Genomic DNA, 6098 nt, shown 5'->3' on the forward strand with positions numbered 1-6098 from the left:
AAAAAAAATATGTATATTTCTTTAAGTTCTACAGTCTCACCAAGTATAACACAGCTATTTACAATGAAAAAAATTTTTTTTTGTGGTATAGGGAGGTTTAAATCATGGATTTGCCACTGTTCAGTCCGTGTTCAGTCTGTTTGAGTGTGATACCACCTGCTGAAATTAAAATTAATTGATCAAAATGAAATACAAACAAATAATGAAATAATTTTAATAAATCGGTGTAGTTTGCGAGGTCAAGAGCAGTCAAGGAATGTATTATAAAAGCTGTAACAATGACTTTCTTTAAAAAGTCTCATTTTTATATGCACGTTTTGAAGACAATGCATCACGTGTCTAAACCGTCACCTATATATATATATATATATATAGTCACCTTTCTCACTCACTATGTGTTAATAGACCTCTCTGCATCGAATCATATCTGTTATTAATCTCTGTCTCTCTTCCACAGCATGTCTTTCATCCTGTTTTCCTTCTTTCACCCCAACCGGTCGCAGCAGATGGCCGCCCCTCCCTGAGCCTGGTTCTGCCGGAGGTTTCTTCCTGTTAAAAGGGAGTTTTTCCTTCCCACTGTCGCCAAAGTGCTTGCTCATAGGGGGTCATATGATTGTTGGGTTTTTCTCTGTATTTATTATTGTGCTATCTACTGTACAATATAAAGCGCCTTGAGGCGACTTTTGTTGTGATTTGGCGCTATATAAATAAAATTGAATTGAATTGAAAATATATTTATATATAAAAACTTACACGGGGAGGGTACTATGTTGTCAGAAATAGCTGTCTGACTGTGAGGTACTGCAACAGCAGAGGGCACTAATACTCCTTGGAAGCGTGTAGTCCGCCAAACCAACGAAGAAGAAGATAGCGCCACTTCTAACGGTCCAGACTGACTCCTATGGGCTCAAAATGTGGTCATAAATATTTTGTACTTGTAAACCAGTTTTGTACTTGTAAATCAGGATTTGTATGTGTAAAAAGAATTTGTGTGTGTGCAAAAAAGATTTGTAGGTGTAAAAAGAATTTGTGGGTGCGTAAAAAAGATTTGTATGTGTAAAAAAGATTTGTGTGTGTGTAAAAAAGATTTGTATGTGTAAAAAAGATTTGTGTGTGGACTTAGCCAAAAAACCCCTGCAACTGGTCAATGTCTTGTCAATCATAAATGTAACAATCCAATCAGAGAACAGATGGGTTTGGCTGTCGGAGGGGCACTTTTTTTGAACTGCAGGTCTTTGAAGGGAATAAATGCCCTTTTACATGCCAACCCAGCGTTTTCCTTCATCACCACGAAGGAAAACAGTCTGTGGTCGTCCGAGTTTGGTGATTTTTGTGTCACAGGTCTACTGTTTAATACAGCGCTGCGGACCGCGGGGGGGGGGCAGTGTTTTGGAAATGACAGTCTTCATTACAAAGCTTTCTTCGTTATGAATTAGCATACATGTTTTTATTGAACATTTGAAGAACTATCAAAAAAACCAGAAACTCTTGTAGAGGACATAAAGTCAGAGATAGAAACGACAAGGAGCAGGTGCATCTAGTACAGGTAGAGCTGCTGCAAAAACCCACAGAGCTCAGCAGCCAGCGCAACAAATTCTGGATCCTTTTGTTATGATTTAATGTTGTCAGTGTTTTGTTTTATGTCATGTTTAAGGATTTGTTCTCGGTTGTATCTCACGTTTAGTTTAGTTCAGGTTCCATGTGTCATTCTGTCTGTCTGTCTCTCAGTGTCAGGTCTGCGTTTTGGTGTAGTGTTCTCGTTTCCTGTTTTATTGTGAAGGTCTGCGTCTCATGTGAGTGCGTTCAGTTTTACCTCTGTCTCGTCTGATTGATTATCCCCGCTGTGTTCCCCACCTGTGTGTAATCTCCCTGTGTTTCTCTGTGTGTATTTAAGTCACGTCTTTAGTCATTGTAGTGGCTGGTCCGTCTGTGTATCCACCATGTTCCACTCGTGTGTCTGGTGTTAAATAGTCATGTCAAGTTGCAATCGTGTATTTTGTTCACCTTGTACATATTCTTCACTGCAGCAGCCTAGTAGGTGTGAGAAGCCATTTTTGTTGATTAAGTTTTCTCCTGTTTTTTGTTAGAAAGTTAGGTAAGTGGATTGTCTTTTGGTTGGTGTTTATTTTGTGTAGGAAAGCATAGGGACCAGTAGGGAGTTTTGTTTGTTATTTTTGGCACTGCTCACAGCTGAAGCAAAATAATGGCTGGTTAGCATTTTAGAAGATATTGTTGTTTGTGTACTTAGTTGGGTGGTGTGTGAGTGGGCCAACTTCTTGTTGCGTTCATACACGCCTAGACAAAGAACGTAACACTTTGCTTTTAGTTACCATTAGCAGCACATCCTGCGTCCGATGTGAAAGGACCTTTATGCTGCGCACTGTGACTCACAGCAATGGTCCCGGGTCAGCCCTGACTTTGTGTTAAACTAATCCTAAAGTAATAATGGTATTTCTAACCACTGATATACCACAACTTCATCCTTTAAACAGCTGCGGACCTTGCTGCTATCGGATATTTATATAGAGATCCTCCAGCTTCAAACTGTATTACCCTTCAAGGACCTGCAGTTCAAAAAAGTGCCCCTCCGACAGCCAAACCCATCTGTTCTCTGATTGGATTGTTACATTTGTGATTGACATGACATTGACCAATCAGATGACAGGAAGAAAAATAGGGCCAAAATTCATACTTGTGACTTGCAGGGGTTTTTTTGGCTAAGTCCACACACAAATCTTTTTTACACATACAAATCTTTTTTACACACACACAAATCTTTTTTACGCACGCACAAATTCTTTTTACACATACAAATCTTTTTTTACACACACACAAATTCTTTTTACACATACAAATCCTGATTTACAAGTACAAAACTGATTTACAAGTACAAAATATTTATGACCACATTTTGAGCCCATAGACTAGGTGCCAGCAGCACCCTGCACTGAACCAACAAGCTTCTCTTTCAATTTAAGTATATCATTAGACATTAAACGTATATCAGCTGTAACCATAGTTCGCTCGGTCAGTTTTCTTGTTGCGTTGAAAGCGTTCCTCTGTCGCAGGCTTTGCCTTCAGTCCTGTTTAGTTTTCTGGAAAGTTCATACTAATGCAGCAGGTTGAAGATTTTTAGCTAGCTTTACTGTGAAACAAACGCCAGTTTAATTTACCAAAAGCACCTAAAGACAGTGTTCCTTTTTTATTTCTGTGCCAAGTCAGTGAAGTCACTGAGGGGTTATGTATTTTATTGCGGCCTGCTTCTGCCATCCTGACCACTGTAGAGGAAATTTAAAAAAAAAAAAATACATGAGTTGGGTCAGTCAAATACTCTGAATAAGCTCACTACACTTCTTAAAACTGAAACAACATTATCTGATGAGGGTATTTCCAAGCTTTGTGAGGCAGTTAAGGGATCCAGATATGTGTAACAGGTGACCAATCAGCTGAGTCTTCATCAGATGTACTGTGTGACATTAGTGATGGTCAGATATTCAAAAGTAGTACTTTTTTTTTTTTTTTTTTTACCAAAATCCATTATGTTTCAAACTACTGCTATACCAAGATGCCTTTGAAGTTGTTAATCGTTTAGGTTATGGAAATAAATAGATAAAACTGTAGTTAAAGGAACCTTGTTTTGCATGTTGTAGATAATTTGGGCTCACATTGCACTGGTGGCTTCTGCTTTAGTCGTACACAACATTTCTCTAGATACTGTTTAATGACGCAATCTGTTTTTCAGGGTGGTGATCCAAATCAGCGTGGAGCAGAATGCACCATAGAGATGTACAACTCTTCTGTTGAACACCTCAAGACTGAAGGTACACCTGATATAGAAGGAGTAAAGTTTGAGTCAGTTTTCAACTGTTTAAAATATTTTCACATCTGTCAGCCAGGTTTGCCATTTTGATTAGGACACAAGATTTTTATGGCATTTTGTCTTTTTTTTTTGCGCTGTTTCTTAAATTTTTTGTGAAAAAAAAGAATGGTTCACCTACTCCATTCTGAATTGGAGCATTAAACAGTTTAAATACTCTGACTCTGATACCTCTTCAAAGCCGTGTGAGGTCAGTCCTCAACAAACTCTCAGGACAGTTAATACAAAACTGGAAGTTTGTAAGGCTGTTGCCTCTCATAATTGATGACGTGGTGGAATGGAAGATGGAACAGGTAATTTTTACCCCACTGCATCCAGACTGCAAATGAATCGCGCATGTGCGAAGCCACTGTTGGCATGTGATGCGCAGCAGAAAAGGACCTGTGAGGCTCAGTAACAGAGATTTTATTAGAAAACTACAGATTTTTGCGCTGAAAAATGTAATTTTTTTCCCAATGCATCATGATAACTTCATTTCAGTTTGTTTCTTTTGATCAACAAATAAAGGAGGTTACATATAAGCTACTTTTTTATTGCTCAAAACTTGTCTGAAGACAGACTGCACTTGTTGGTCCATTGTGATGTATGTGGCTGAAGAAAACAAATTGCTGTTATTTTTAGGTTGTACAGTCCTGATCAAAAGTTTTAGACCATTTGAAAAATGGCAAAAAATCATATTTTGCATGGTTGGATCTTAACAAGGTTCCAAGTAGAGCTTCAACATGCAACAAGAAGAAATAGGAGTAAGGCAAAACATTTTTTGAGCATGTAATTTATTAAAAAGAAAGCTTAAACTGAAACAGGCTGTTTTACAGCTGATCAAAAGTTTTATATATTATATAATAAATGTAAGAAATGACCGTCTTAACTGCGTCCCACCTCAGCAGCGATGGTGCGCTGTGAGCGACTCTACTTATGCAGTTCAACAAGCCAACCATGTTCAAAAAGGAAAGTTTTTTTGCTTTTGCCATCAGAACATCCTGACAGTCTGACTACCTGACAGAAAATGACAATGAACCCACAGTTTTCCACAGATTTGGCCTTTTAAAGGCATGTGGTCCTAAACATTTGATCAGCTGTAAAACAGCCTGTCCCAGTTTAAGTTTGTTAAATGTAAGTTAAATGTTTTGTCTCACTGCCATTTCTGCTTGTTGCATGTTGTTGGAACCTTGTTAAGATCCAACCATGTAAAAGATGATTTTTTTGCCATTTTTCAACTGGTCTTAAACGTTTGATCGGGACTGTATTTAATAATCAATTAGTTTCTTCTGAATGGATTAAGAATGCTTTTTTTTCCCACATTGCAATGCATCACAATTGTAAATCATTATACGATTAATTGTGTCAGCTCTATTAGATGTAAGATTGTATATTTGCTTTTGAAATGGGCAGTTTGCTTTATTGTGCTTTGTATTTGCTTTCAGACTGCAAGGAAAGAAAGGTAATCTACACCGAGCATCTGAAGAACAACATGCAAGTCCTCCAGCACATTCAATCCAAAACCTGTTCCAGTTCCTCAGACACCATCAGAGACTGTCTGGATAAAAAGAAACTTTGCCAACCACTGCAAGTATCAAGTGTTTTAAATTTTGTTTGACTGTTTATTATGTACTTATTTGTTTTTGGTTGTATTAATTTTGATATTAATTAGATCAGTGCCTTTTTAGTCATTAATTTGATCATTAAATATTAACTGCTTAGGGCAGCACGGTGGCACGGTGGTTAGCACTGTTGCTGCACAGCAAGAAGGTCCTGAGTTCAATTCCACCATCAGGCTGGGGTCTTTCTGTGTGGAGTTTGCATGTTCTCCCCGTGTTTGCGTGGGTTCCCTCCGGGTACTCCGGCTTCCTCTCACCATCCAAAGACATGCAGTTTGTGGGGATGGGTTAATTGATTAATCCAAATTGCCCATAGGTGCGAATGGTTGTCTGTCCCTGTGTGTTAGCCCTGTGACAGACTGGCGACCTGTCCAGGGTGTACCCTGCCTCTCGCCCTATGACAGCTGGGGTAGGCTCCAGATCCCCCCACCACCCTGTAAAAGGATAAGTGGAAGCGAATGGATGGATGGATGTTAACTGTTTAATTGAAACATTGTCTCTACTGGTTTTTATTAATGTTTCTAGCAAACTATGACAAAAAGTCAAAGAATGTAAGTTTTATGCCAGTTAGCCCTATTATGTTTATTACCTCATTTGTTGGACCTTAATTTTTTTAGACGACA

General features: G+C 38.5%; 1 long non-coding RNA gene across 1 annotated transcript; it reads left to right on the forward strand.

The window, feature by feature from the left end:
* Positions 1-1846: 1846 nt before the first annotated feature.
* On the forward strand, positions 1847-5586 carry LOC112842472 (uncharacterized). The gene is made up of 3 exons (XR_003214245.1): positions 1847-2095; positions 3743-3821; positions 5302-5586. It is a non-coding gene; the product is annotated as an uncharacterized LOC112842472 (long non-coding RNA).
* The last annotated feature ends 512 nt before the right edge of the window (positions 5587-6098 follow it).

The sequence above is a fragment of the Oreochromis niloticus genome, linkage group LG2 (assembly GCF_001858045.2).
Source record: "Oreochromis niloticus isolate F11D_XX linkage group LG2, O_niloticus_UMD_NMBU, whole genome shotgun sequence".
In the NCBI taxonomy this organism is placed as follows: domain Eukaryota; kingdom Metazoa; phylum Chordata; class Actinopteri; order Cichliformes; family Cichlidae; genus Oreochromis; species Oreochromis niloticus.